The 14,051-nt window shown below is 35.4% G+C and overlaps 1 protein-coding gene across 3 annotated transcripts in view; it reads right to left on the bottom strand.

Moving 5' to 3' along the window:
- The window catches only part of STXBP5 (syntaxin binding protein 5), a 147,813-nt gene that overhangs the window by 53,583 nt on the left and 80,179 nt on the right, over window positions 1–14,051 (bottom strand). The window lies entirely within an intron of this gene.

The raw sequence follows: 14,051 nt of genomic DNA, 5'->3' as shown, positions 1-14,051 counted from the left end.
ATTTTCTCCTGGAACCTTGGCTGGTTGGCTCTCAAACCACAGTGCCCATGCACATCACTCAGCTGCCAGCTTGCCACTTCTAATTAGCCCTACAACTCTGTCTCCCTGTTAGTTACCATTAAACTTAATTTTTTAGACCCACTTTCTAAAACTGCATATCTAAATATACAAAAGAGAAAAAAACTAAATGTGTTTTCATGGTCTGTGCATTTCTTAACCTTCAACTTGACTATTCATGTTTTTTGTCCATGTTTTAGGGAAAGGATTCGTAATCCTTCTCTGGTTTGTAACAGGCCTTTGCATTGTAAGGAAAATAGCTCTTGTTCTGCCTTACGTCTTTTCATTCATTGGTGGGGAAGTTATTTATGGTTCAGTACACAGACGATTTAAAATATTCTATATATGATTATCTTAAGTCTCAATTTATGATTTTAAGGTAGTTCCTTAATGCTTCCTCCATGGCTTGTATGTCTATCATCTTCCTCTTCATATCTAGTACAAGCAGTATGTAATAATACATAAAAGTTAGAAGTGCTAGTTCTGGAACTACCATGCCTGCATTTTTAATCTCAGCTCTGGTTTTACTTTCTGTGTGACCTTGGACAAAGTACTTAACTTCTTTGTGCACCTGTAAAGTGGAGAGAGAATGGGAAGTACCCTCAATTACTGAATTAATTAATATAGGCAAAGCACCGAGGTCAATGCCTGGCACACAGCACACATTCAATAAGAATTACCTACTGTTACTGTCATCATACAATAATCAATGGCACCCTTTGTGAAAGGTTCCCTTCTTGTAATATTTGGGGGTGGGGTGGGGGATAAAACTTCTAAATTATGTTTATTTTGATCTAAAACAAATAAAAATCACTAAAATTTGCTTAGAGTAGCAGCAGTACAGATGGGTAGTTTATAAGTAAACATAAATATTAGGTCAAATAACTCAATGTTTTTATATTTAAACATTTTACCTATTTGAAATATATAAAATAACATACTGTGTATAGATGTATATATGTTTGTATTTTCTTATTTCAAACTGTATCCCTGTTATCCTTCTTTATCATTTTTCACAGCAGTTATTGCTAAAACTAATTTATTTCACTTATTGTTCATCTCATGAAAATGTAACCCCATAAAGGCAAAGAGTTTTGTCTGTATTGTTCATTGCTATATCCAAAATAATGCGTCAGAGGTAGATAAATTAATTAATAGGCATGTATGTTACCCTAATCACTGCCTAGCTTACTATCATTTATATTTTTAACCACTAAATTAATTTGGGCAATCTTATTTTTGTAGTAAGTGACAGTAACCAGAACTTAAAATTTTGTCCTGAATAGAACTATACCCATACATTCACTACTTCAATATCTTTGCATACTGTGATCATGACAAATACGGTCAGGAAAGAATATTTAATTTTCTTCCACTTTTTATCACACATAATGAATAAATAGAATATATCTCCTCTCTTTTGTACTTTGAAATACAGCATACAACTGAATATAAAATACTATAGAGAAGGCTGAAGTATCCAACAATTTAAACTTCTATATAGTGGGTAGCTTAGGCCAGGTATTTTATATGTTAATAGTTCAAGAATAGTCTGACATTAAATGAGTTTTTATATACAGCCAACTTAAAAAAACAGGTATTATTAATGTAAGAACCATGAATAAGGAGATGCTGAGTTAAACATTACAGAATAAAATTTCCATGGAGATATTGGGTAGGTATTGCTAGGTAGATGACCTGTTATTAGCAGTTCAACTGTTAACATGGTATTAAATAACACCATAGCAATTAAGTTTATTCTCAAAAGGCAACTAAGTGTTCAGCAGCCTTGTGAACTGGCTAAACTTCATTACTAAACTTAGGAGAAAACAATATATGACAAAAAATATGGATAAGTAGTTTGAAAGGTATATTAAGATAATATTCTTTTTCATAATAGTAAGTTTCCCAATCCAGCAAGAAATGCATATTTGTATATACTTTTATTTTTCTTACTTTATGTGTGGTTTTAAAAAAATTACCTAATTTTCCAGGCAGGAATCACCTATGAACCCCAAGAGGTTTTATTTTTTTCACTATAATGCTCCAAACTCTAAAGAGTAAATATTCATGAAGTAAATATATTACAAGAAATCAATCATAAATAAAATAAAGTTAAATATTTTAACACTAGCCAGTGAAATGATATAATTCAAAGTCTTTGTTGGCATTTGGAATTACAATAAATGTTCTAGGAATCTGGATTATTTCTAGGATAATATGTAATTTATAGAGGTAGAAAATCTATTTTCTCTTTTGAAGTGAAAAGTTAGATTTTCTAATGTTACAATGAAGTCCAGAGATAACATAATTTTATTCCATTCCTTTTAGTAGAATTTAAATTGAAGTCTTTTTAATGATGTTGGGTGTTACCCAAGACCTTCATTTTTGAAGACATCAAGGTCAGGAAGTTGTTAGGTTGGACATTTTATAATTTTGATTGGAATTTTTAAGAGGCTAGACACTTCGGGGAAGTATATATGCTTCAGTTGCTGATATACCTCCCCAAGCTGACCTTGACAATAGTTTTGGCTGAAGTTGTTTTTATGAGAAGCATTTTTCACTTAAAGGAGGCACTTCCACCGAAAAAGCCTTTTGTATGACCAATTTGCTCAAGTGTGTTCTATAAACACTACCCATTCATGTATTTTGAGCACCTGTATCACTGAAGATAAACCCGTGCTTTCATGTCTAATCTAGACTAACAGTAAACATATTATGATACGTGTTATGAAGAAAACAAAAGTAACATGCTCAATGTGAAGGAGGAGCCAGGGGCATTACTGTAAGATAGCGTGGGTAAAAAGGCTCCTGCAGTAATGACAGATGAGCTGGGACCAGAATGAAAAGGAACCAGCCAGTCAGAGATCTTAGGGTTGAGGGGAAAGGATGTACATTCTAGGCAGCAGGAATAACCACTGCAAAGACCCCAAGTCAGGGATTAGCTTGGTGTATCTGAGGAAATAAAAGGCCAGTGTGGCTGCAACATGGTGAGTAAAATAATACATAATAATGTATATGACATAACCCCAGATAAAGAACCTTTCTCCTCCCTTGCATCTCCACAATTACTTTAGTTCTGGCCTTATGACCTGCAGCTTATATGATTACAATAGCATTGTTCAAGTTATTCACTGCCTGAGATAGATCCCCCCTCATTTTCAGCTTGGTTAACTCCTATTTCCCCTTTAAAACTCAGTGCAATCATTGCCGCCACAGAAAAACCTTTTCAACCCATCTACCCTGAATGAATTGGATGCCCTTCCTACATTCTTAAGTTCCCTCTGCATACCCCTTTATGGTATTTACCAAAATTAGTTGTCACTGTTTATCTACTTTTCCACTGTATCATGAGCTCCTTCAAAACACAGAGAATGCATATTTTACCTCTGTACTCCCCTGGCCTTAATTAGGCATCCCAAACAGTGTAGGTGAAATATATGAGGTCTGTCCAAAAAGAGTCCAACTATTGTTAATATAACAAAAATGGTTTGTGTGACACTGATATAACGTGACAGCCAAGGACAGTGGACTGGAGTCTACATGTGTTAACAATGACATCACTGTACTAGTCAGTGGGGGTAGACACCCTTGAGTGAACATGTGTACCATGTGGCCATCACATTCAAAATGACTGAGCAAGTAGAGCAATGAATCTGCATCAAAATTTGAATTCAGCAGAACTATTCAGGTGATTCAGAAGGCCGCAGCTATGGGCAACTGGTGACTGGCAGCTTCATCACAACAATATGCCTGGTCATGCATCACATTTTGTGCAGTTTTTTTTGGTGAAAGGTCAAATCACCCAGGTGACTCAGACCCCCTATAGCCCAGATTTGGTGCCTTGTGACTTCTGGCTTTTCCTAAAACTAAAATCACCTTTGAAAGGGAAGAGACTTCAGACCATTGATGAGAGTCAGGAAAGTAAGACAAAGTAGATGATGGCAAATGGGAGAACTGTGTGAGGTCCAAAGGTGCCTACTTGGAAGGGGACTGAGACATCATTGTCCAATATACAATGTTTCTTGTATTTTTCATTTTCTTCAATAAATCCTCTATTTTTCAAATTACATGGCTAGATCCTTTCTGAACAGATCTCATACATTTTAAATACCTCTAATTCTCCTGCAAACTAGTCAGTAAGATAAAGACAGAATTTGTTAGAATTTTATTATCCCAAACATAAAAATTCCACAAAGCTATACTTTTGGATTTAATGTATTATAGTGTTAATATGAAGGCTATTTAGGATGCATGAGATTCCTGAGGACAAAACAGTAATTCGTATTAATCCATTACTTTTAGTTCTTCCAAGTTATCAATAAAAATAAGAAAACATAACTATGTAACACTTAGGCATTATTTCAAAAGAAATCTAAAATCTCAATATAGTCTTTGCTACATGAAATTAATCTGTAATTAAATTGACTGCATATGAGGTTCTCAGTGTAACAAGTATCACTTTGAAGTTTACCTATGAGAGAACACTGCATAGTTTTCAAACTCATTTACTGGAGACAAGGCCTTGCAGGATGTTTGAACTTGTCCAAAATATCCATGGAGACATTTGCTCCACACAGAAACTGAAAGGTCCTTGAAATGTGGTCCTTTTCAAAGTGTCCATGGAGACATTTGGTCCATGCAAAAAAGGTCCTTGATATATGATCCTGTCAAAAACATCCTCACTTAGATCCATAATCTTGGCTCAGGATTAATACATAAAAAGCAGCCTCGTGTTTTACTGATCCTGCAATTGTGTAGTGGCTGTATTACTAGTAGTGACCCTTCTTCACAAATCACAGACCAATATCTCCATGGATGTTTAGGACAAGACCAAATACCCACTAATCCAGACAAGTTCTCAAAAGGATTTGATCCCTATCCTCTAGAAATACATAACCCAAATCATACAGGCTGATAATAAAATATAAGCAGCCAAGTAAAGGTACTAGAATATTCAGTGAATCATAACTCAGATAAGATGTTCAGTCCATGTATAGATCAACAATTTTTAGAGTTGGAAAAAAAAGTAGATTAGGATGAATAATGATGAGAAATCTATCCTTGGATTAGCCTGAACAATCCATAAAGCTTTAAGGATGTGCCAGGGAACCAACTTATATGATAGAGAAGGCAGGGCTCTAAAAGGAGAAATTATAGGAAAGTTCAGAGTAAACTTCAGTAGTAGGAAATGTAGGATGAATAAACTAGAGACAATACACGAAAGGCATATTTGAATAGCCTTATCAAATGCGTAACAATTTTGAAAACAATTAACTTTTAAATAAAACTGTGCTCTTTTACAAATAATACACATTAAAACACTACAAGGTTTTTAATTCTATTTTAGGATTTTAGAAATGGAAGAAATGCTCCAAGTATTCACAAGTAATGTTAATCAACCATTAACATTAATTTTGTTAAACTATTAAGATAGTTTCTAGATAGAAGAGTATAGACGAGCACACACATCATTCCTGGTCCCTAACAGAACATCAAAATTTAACTGGGTAATTGACTGCAAAAAATTACATTGGAAAGTTCCTATGAATCACTGCTGCTTTGTGTGCAGAAACAGTTAACTTCTACCCACTGTTATAGAGCAGGTTGCCCTTCCCCCAACAGCAGTCATTTAGGAGTTTCACATTGTAGTTATAGAATTTAGATAATTCTAAAGCATACATCCTGCTTTTTAAAATTAGAGAATAAAACAAAAGTAAAATCATCCCACACTGATACTCAGTTATTTAAAGTATCCACAGATATTTTCAAAAGGTAATGTGACAATCTGTCATGGTTTCATAAACATTTTTTATCTTCAAAATTTCTCAACTGGAAATTTCTTATAAAGAAATAATTCAATAGAAGATATGTACTATTATACTATCTAAACTGTAAATAGAATATGTTCACTATTATATTTCTATCTGTAATAGTACACAGCCCTTAAAACTACTGGCAAACCTAGTAAAGACCAGTAATACTTTAAGTATGTAATGTAGAAAGAAATACCAAACTGAATATGCTCTAAGAATATAATGAAGTAAAAGCAGATTTCCTAAGTCATTGAAAAAAAGACTTAGGGAAAATGAACAAATTTTAAAAAATATTGAGAATGGTGAAATTACAGGTAATATGCTTCTCCGGTGAATATTTTATTAAATGATGTAACTTCTTTAAAAACCTAGATATTTCAAAAACAACTCAGAGAATAAAATTAATGGTGGTTGAAACAGATTATAGTAATTGTGGATGAATTATAAATTTTTTAAAGAATACATTTTTTCTCTGAAATACTATGAAAATAGTTTGCAAATTTTTAATGATATTTCCATATTTGTCATTACACTATGTACTGCTAAAATGCACTTTATGCTGAATTTTCTGCTTCCTAGGCCACTCAAGAATAACTACATACATTAAGTTATGCAACAAGCATTTATACTAAGTGCTGCTCTTTGCAGCAGGGTCGAAGGGTCTCACCTTCTGTCATTTAATTTTCCCACTTCCCTCTATCCTTTAGGCAGCATGCTCCCCTCTACTTTTTATTCTTGTCATCTCATTCATCTACTTCAATGTTCCATTTCAGGACCTGAAACTTATCTTAATCCTAAGACTTTTGGTTCTTTGGCCAAAAAAATGTTTCTAGAATGTATCTGGATCATATAGTCACATGACAATGCCTTTATTGTTTTAAAAAGAAAGTTATCTCCTCTGTTGTAATAAATGCATGTGAAAACTTCCTTACAAAATTGTTCCCTTTTCATTCTCAGTGTCTCCAATGCCAACAGCTCTGTCTTTTCTACCATTAGCCATATGGAGGTTTCCCTTAAAGTAAAAAAAAAAAAAAAAGTCTGTCTTACTCTTCCTGTGAGACGTAATTGCTACTTATTGCCAATGCTGCATTCACTGAATGTATGTTCTAAACAAGGTATTTTCTATTTTCTTTTCCTTCCTTTTCATGCCCCTACATACTGGACTGTGTTTGAAATGATGCTAATAAAGTACTCTTAAAAAATTAATTCTCCTTGTCTGGTGTGGCTCAGTGGGTTGAGTGCCGGCTTGCAAACTGAAAAGACTGCCGGTTTGATTCTCAGTCAGGGCACATGACTGGGTCACAGGCCGGGTCCCCTGGTTGGGGGTGTGTGAGAGGCAATCAACTGATATTTTCTCTTGAACATCAATGTTTTTCTCCCTTGCTTTATCCCTCCCTTCTACTCCCTCTATAAAAAATAAAATCTTAAAAAAATTAATCCTTCCTATAATATACAAGGTCTGTCCAGGAAGTATCCAGCCATGTAATTTGCACAATAGAGGCATTTAATTGAAGATACAAGATACATGAAACACTGTACACAGAACAACGATGCCTCAGTCCCCTTCCAAGTAGACACCTTGGGACCTCACACAGTTCTCCCAATTGCCATCAGCTGCCCTATTGTATTTTCCTGAATCTCATCAAACTCTGAAACCTCTTCCCTTTCAAAGGTGATTTTAGTTTTGGGAAAAGTCAGAAGTCACAGGGCACCAAGTCTGGGCTGTAGAGGGGCTGAGTCACCTGGGTGATTTGATGTTTTGCCAAAAAAAAGTCTGCATAAGATGTGATGCATGAGCAGGTGCATTGTGATGAAGCTGCCAATCATCAGCTGCCCATAGCTGTGGCCTGCTGAATCATCCCAATAGTTTCTGCAGGAGAATGTTCAAGCTTAACACAAAATATGATGCAGATTTGTTGCTCTACTCGCTCGTTTTGAATGCGATGGCCACAAAGTACACATGCTCACTCAACTGCATCTACTGTTCCCACTGATGTACACTGAAGTCGTCGTTGTTCACCCATGTGCACTCCAGTCCACTGTCCTTGGCTGCCAGGTTACATTGATGTCATGCAAACTGTTCTCATTATATTAACAATGGCTGGTCTTTTTACAGACAGTACTCATACACTCCTACTCTTCCTTTTGTTATAATCCCACTCAATTTTTCCACAGCAGTGCCTAACTTACTCTCTATAAACACTTCAAGGACATGATATCCTGTGTTTTCTTTTTCTTTTTCCCTGTTTAGAATCTACTAGTCCTCCTTTCTACCTTTTTATTTTGGTATCTTTCAGCATAAAATACCAGTGCTGGAAGCCTTGGCTCTAAAAGGTTCTGAACTACCAGGAAACCATTCTGTATGTGCTCATTTTTCTTACACTCAAGCAACATCACCTCCATTTTAGCAATCACACTGGCTGAATGTACTTTGTGGGCTCAACAGACATTTACTTTCAAATATAGTTAATGAGTGGAACTTGCCAAAGATCTCAAAATGAATTTTTCTATCAGTAGACATAATTAAATATGTGATATCAGTTTTAATTAGTAGTAATGAATTAAAAACTAATATAGGGAAAAACTTAGAGGGATCTTGGTACTTTAAACTGATAAGAAGCACTGGACCGAACTCAATAAATAGTATACTTATATAGGTACTAAATGAGGTATTCTCACATCAGAAGACAGCTCTCAATGTAGTCTTAGTTTTCTAGTTATGTGAATTATACCATAAAAGTGTTACGGTATTTCAAGTCGAATATTATCTTTAAATTAAGAAAGTGAATGATAACTAACCCTAGCTAGTTAAGTATCAGGTTTGAAGAATAAAACTGGGAGAAAGTGTTCTGGTTTTGAAAGACCAAAGATAATTAAGATAAATCTGGGAAGGTCTTAAGTATGTCTCTAAAGCTATTGATAACTTCTGACTAGCATAATAATATTAACATGAACACAGTGAACATTATCTGATGAGGCATTTGAAGTTTTCAGAGTCTAAAAACTCTAAGTGTTGTTCGCCCTGTGGGGCAATTAGATAAAAGTCTTTCCGTGGATGTTTCCTAAAAAAGTGTTAAGATCAAGTACCCTGATCCAATGAGATACCATAAAACCTAATCTAGACTTCATCAATTTAGAATTAAATTGTAGCCCCAGAAGTGCTCTATGAAGCATTCTATTCCTCTGAGTAGCCAGTCTGTTAAAGGCATAAATAGATCTCTCAGTTCACATTACTGGGATTATTTGTAGTGAGTATGATTTAATTAATGTTATCTTAAAAAATGAATAAGCTAGGAAATTTTAAAGCTATTCCTGTTCTCGGGGAACCAAGTGACTTGTGAATCATTAGGATGATTCTACCCTAGCCCATGCTATCTGTGAGAATGTTCAGTGTACTAACGAAGAACTCCAGTTCTGGAGACAACCTGGGCTCAAATTCCAGATCCGGACTTCTTAGGGCAAGTTAATTTAACTTAAGCTCTCTCTGACTCAATATCCATATGAAGACAATAAAAGTACTCATTCTACAGCGCTGTTATGAGAATTATGGAAGACAACGCATTCGAATTGCATAGCAGAATACCTGGCATGTAGTAAGCAAAATGGATGTCCACTTCCCCTACTAACATTTTTTTCTTGCTGGTGCTTGGAAAACAAGCCACCTAAGTAAAGGTCTTGAGTTCAAGATATAAGATGCTATTTTTGTCTTAAGTAAGGATATAAAAATTGCTTATACAATACAAAGGAATCTGTTTTTGTTTCTAAAAGTAGGCATGCTGTCTAAATGAGTTTCTCTTCTTGTTGCTATTAGCAAGAATTGGAATGAAAGAGAGAACAAATATGAAACATTTGCTGACTTTAATACATTGGTGGCAAGAGAACAAAGGAGAGCAGAAATTCCATGTATGATAAAGGAAGGGCTAAACAAACATATTTACTCATGTAAAGACTATTACTAAACCTACCAGTCCAAAACACAATGTTCTCAATGGTCAACATGTCTGTGAATGAACTGGAGAAAGTTTCTTCATCTGCAGTTTTTTAGCAGGTAATTTAGCAAAGCAATTGTTGCTGAGGATCTGCAGGTGTAAGTATGATCTTGGGGATTCGTGGTTAATGTGAACAGAGAGTAGCTTTCATTAAAAAGGAAGTGTGGTGTGGTTAAAGGCACAGACTTAATTAAGTCTGGGCTCTTCAGCTTATGAACTATAAGATTTGGGCAAGTTACTCAACCTCTCTGCTTCAATGTTCTCATCTGTTAAGACAGAGATCATAATACCTGCCTCATAGGATTGTTGTTAAGATTAAATAAATGAATATGCATATAGCATTTAAAACAATGTACGCACAGCATGTTACACAGATAGAGTTAGTAATGAACGATTTACAGTGAAGAAGAAAAAACTATGAGAGTGAGCATGTGTTCTGGGAAAAAAAAAATCTTTGAGCAGGTTGCTTTTGGGCCTTAGAAAGTTATGATTTTTTCCTTGGAAATGAGGACCCAGGAACAGTAAAGAAAACTCAGTGGTAACAAGTTTGCAAGTGTTATTTAAATAGACTTAGATATTTTCAGAACCTGAATATCACAAATGTACCCTGAGCTTTTATTATAGTCTATGTTTATTCATGTTTTTTTAAAGATTTTATTTATTTATTTTTAGAGACGGGGAAGGGAGGAAGAGAAGGAGAGAAACATCTATGTGTGAGAGATACATCAATCAGTTGCCTCTTCTACACGCCCACAGACTTGTGCCCTGACTCCTGACCGGGAATGGAATGGGCAATCTTTTGTTTTGCAGGAGGACGCCAAGCCAACTAAGCCATACCAGTCAGGGCTTCATATTCTTCTATCGGTAATCCACCTAAGCTTTAAGTTAACATATTAAATTAAAACTTAAGAAATCACCTTATATTCTAAGCCACTTGAAAACATATTCTGGCACCAGAGAGTGTGGGGAAAATAAATACAAAAACCGAAAATTTTTTTCCTTAAAAATAAAGTTAAATATATATATATATTTATATATGCTTTCTAGATTTCTTTTAAAGAAAAATTTTTAAAGGTTTTATTTATTTTTAGAGAGGGAGTAGGGGGAGGAAAAGAGAAGGGGAGAAGCATCAATGTGTGGTTGCCTCTCATGGACCTCCTTCTGGGGACCTGGCCTGAAACCCAGACTTGTGCCCTAGACTGGGAATCAAACAAACAACCCTTTGATTTGCAGGCTGGCACTCCATCCACTGAGTCACACCAGCCAGGGTACTTTCTAGATTTTTAAATAGTTAAAAAAAATACACAAAAGAATAGTATTTCATGACACAGGAAAATTATATAAAATTCAAATTCAGTGTCTGTAAATAAAGTTTTACTGGAACACAGTTGCATTCATTCATTTATGGATTGTCTATGTCTGCTATTGGGCTACAACAGCAGAGTCGAATAGCTGCAACGGAGACTGATATGGCCTGCAAAGCCTGAAATATTTACTCTCTGGCTCCATACAGAAAAGGTTTGCCATAGCAGGTGTTACGAAGAAGAGAGATAAATAATCTCTTAGTGATGATTCTCTAAATATGACTAAATTACCAAACTGAATTATGGTAATATATACTTTTAAGTTCCCTAATAGAGATGCTTCCTCTCAAACTAGTGATTCTTTAATGGTGGTCCATTTCTTAAGAGAAATGAACTCTTCTAATGATCTGTAGTGCAGAACTGCAAGGAGGTAAATGAAGCACCTATTTGAAAACTTGAACTTATCCAGAGTTGCATCTTATTGAAAATCTGGCCCTGCCTACAACTTCTTATGTAGTCTACTATGAAAAGAAAGTATAGAAGTTGAGGAAAAAAAGAACTAGAGTTTAATCAAACACATTATATTTCTTTTAGATCTTCACAACAATTTTATGAAGTTGACATTACTATTCCTATTTCATTGAGGTAAGGGGTCAGTGAGGTCAAGCAACTTGCTGAAAAAGATACAGTAAGGGGCAGAACGAGCATCTGAACCCAGGTCTGCCAATCAAAAACCTGAGTTATTTCTACTAATCAGGAGATTTTGAATATTATGATTATGACTCATCAGAAGCAATGCATTTTACTTCATGATACAATACACAGATACGTAAATGTACACAACTGAACACAAGTTTCATGAACCAATACTTACCCTTAAAGTGCACAGTGCACTCTATTCCCTATTGTTATCTATAGTTAAAAATCAGTGATCACAACCAACAAAATTATTTTTAGAACCCACTAATAGAGCACCATCACTTGATGTCTTTAAAAAAAAAATCACTGCCCTAAATCAGTGTTTCTCAGTCTAGGGAAGAATATTAGTAAGGTTCTTTATTATAAAGTCTGATCAACCTTGCCACTCATACATCTGCTTTTGAATGCAAAATCAGAGAATAACTACATTTTAGAGGTTTGTTAGAGGTTATCAAATGCTATTTTGAGACAACTAATGTGTGAGACAACTGATGTTCCTAGTGTTTTATAAAAATTTGTTTAACCTTCATAACAATTCTGTGAGGTAGATACTACTGTTCCCATCTTACAGAAGAAGAAACAGGCACAGAAAGCTCAGTCGATTTGCCCAGTATCATACAATGAGTAAACCGCTGAGGTGGGATGCAGACCCAGGTGGTTTGGCTTCTGAGTTTACTTTCTCTCTTAATCACCCTGCGTGAGCAACATTCCCTCCAGGGCTTCACACCTGAGTTACATTCATTTTTCAAAGCAACACTTCAACAGAGCTGACTTAACATTTACATTCTGCCTTTTTTTAAAGGAACAGGCCATTTAAAGAAGCTGCCATTATCTTTAATAACAGTGCTATTAAAAAGCTACATTAATGATATTGCCACTGATCCCTATGTCTGATCTCTCCTGGTACAATATATACTTCATTTTATTAGAAAAATAAAAGTTGCATATCTTGATTCCATTGTTTGGTCAGAGTTTACCTGTGCCTCAGAGTTAAACTATGTTTTTATCATTATCAGGTAACAGCTCATTGTTTATGGCTATGTTTTTCTATCCACCAGCCTATCATTTTCTTCCTCACATTCAGTAACACTGTTAGAAGCTGGACAATTAGAAAGGAGACAGTTATGTCCCATACCTTCAGTGAGCTGAAGATAGGCTCTAAACAAACAATTTCATTATTAATGACAAGTATCAGTTCAAGAAAGGGAAAGTAAAGCATGCTTTCAGAGCATACTGTGGGGGGACCCGATCTGGTCAATGTGGCCAAGACATCGGTAAAGCAGTGACATTTATGTGAGCCCTAAAGGATGAGAGGGAATCTTGCCTAGAATGATTTCTAGGTAAAGAGAAGAAAAAGGACAAGAATCCGAGGAGGGAAGGATGGCTCTTCCAATAAACAGGTAATTTGCCCACAGGAATTAACAGAACACCTTCTGCTGGCATCTGCCCAAGGCACTTAATAGGGACAGGAAAAAGGTGAGAGCCACCTAGCTTATTAACTTAGGGGGATTCTCCTCTAGATGGGAGGGAGTAGTGTGGTAGTTCTCAATGGTGGCTACACATCAGAATTCTGGGGACCTATGTCAAGGAAAGAGGCCATGGGCTGAGAAAAAAAGAACCATTTAACTTATGAACGTCCTATCCCAGGTGGAAAAAAATTGGAAAGCTGGAGAAGGCTACTACAAAAAGGAATCCTATTGATCTATTTTATAGAATCTACAAATGCATACAAACAGCGAGACATTTTTTCATTTCTAATCCTACAAAAGGGAAAGTATTGCTGCCATTGTGTAAGAAAACCAGAACTCATAAATATTACCATTATACAGGAGCGAAAATGGGAACAAAAAGAGGGAGGAAAAAAATCTTCCCTGAATTTCTGCCTTTGTTGGCAATCAGTAACTGTTAAAATGAACAGATAATTCAAAAGATAATTAGGACTGTTAGTTTAAATGTTTAGACAATTCATTTTATGTTGTAGTATAAATACTAAGCTTTTTTGTTTCATCACCCACTCCTGCTTTTTTTGTTCCTGCCACGCTTTTACTATTTAGATTCCTTCACTATTGGACAAGTATATCAAGTTGGAAGGAGGGGAGGGAGGGAGGGAGGAAAGAAAAAACGATTGGTAGCAGTAGGTTCCCTAACAAAATATGATCATTTAAAGAAGTTTATTATGTACCTGG

This window comes from Pteronotus mesoamericanus, unplaced genomic scaffold, assembly GCF_021234165.1.
Source record: "Pteronotus mesoamericanus isolate MK-2021 breed Mesoamerican mustached bat unplaced genomic scaffold, CSHL_Meso_final contig_20, whole genome shotgun sequence".
Lineage (NCBI taxonomy): Eukaryota > Metazoa > Chordata > Mammalia > Chiroptera > Mormoopidae > Pteronotus > Pteronotus mesoamericanus.
Note: the sequence above shows the minus strand (reverse complement) of the source record. Positions and strands in the feature narration are given on the sequence as shown.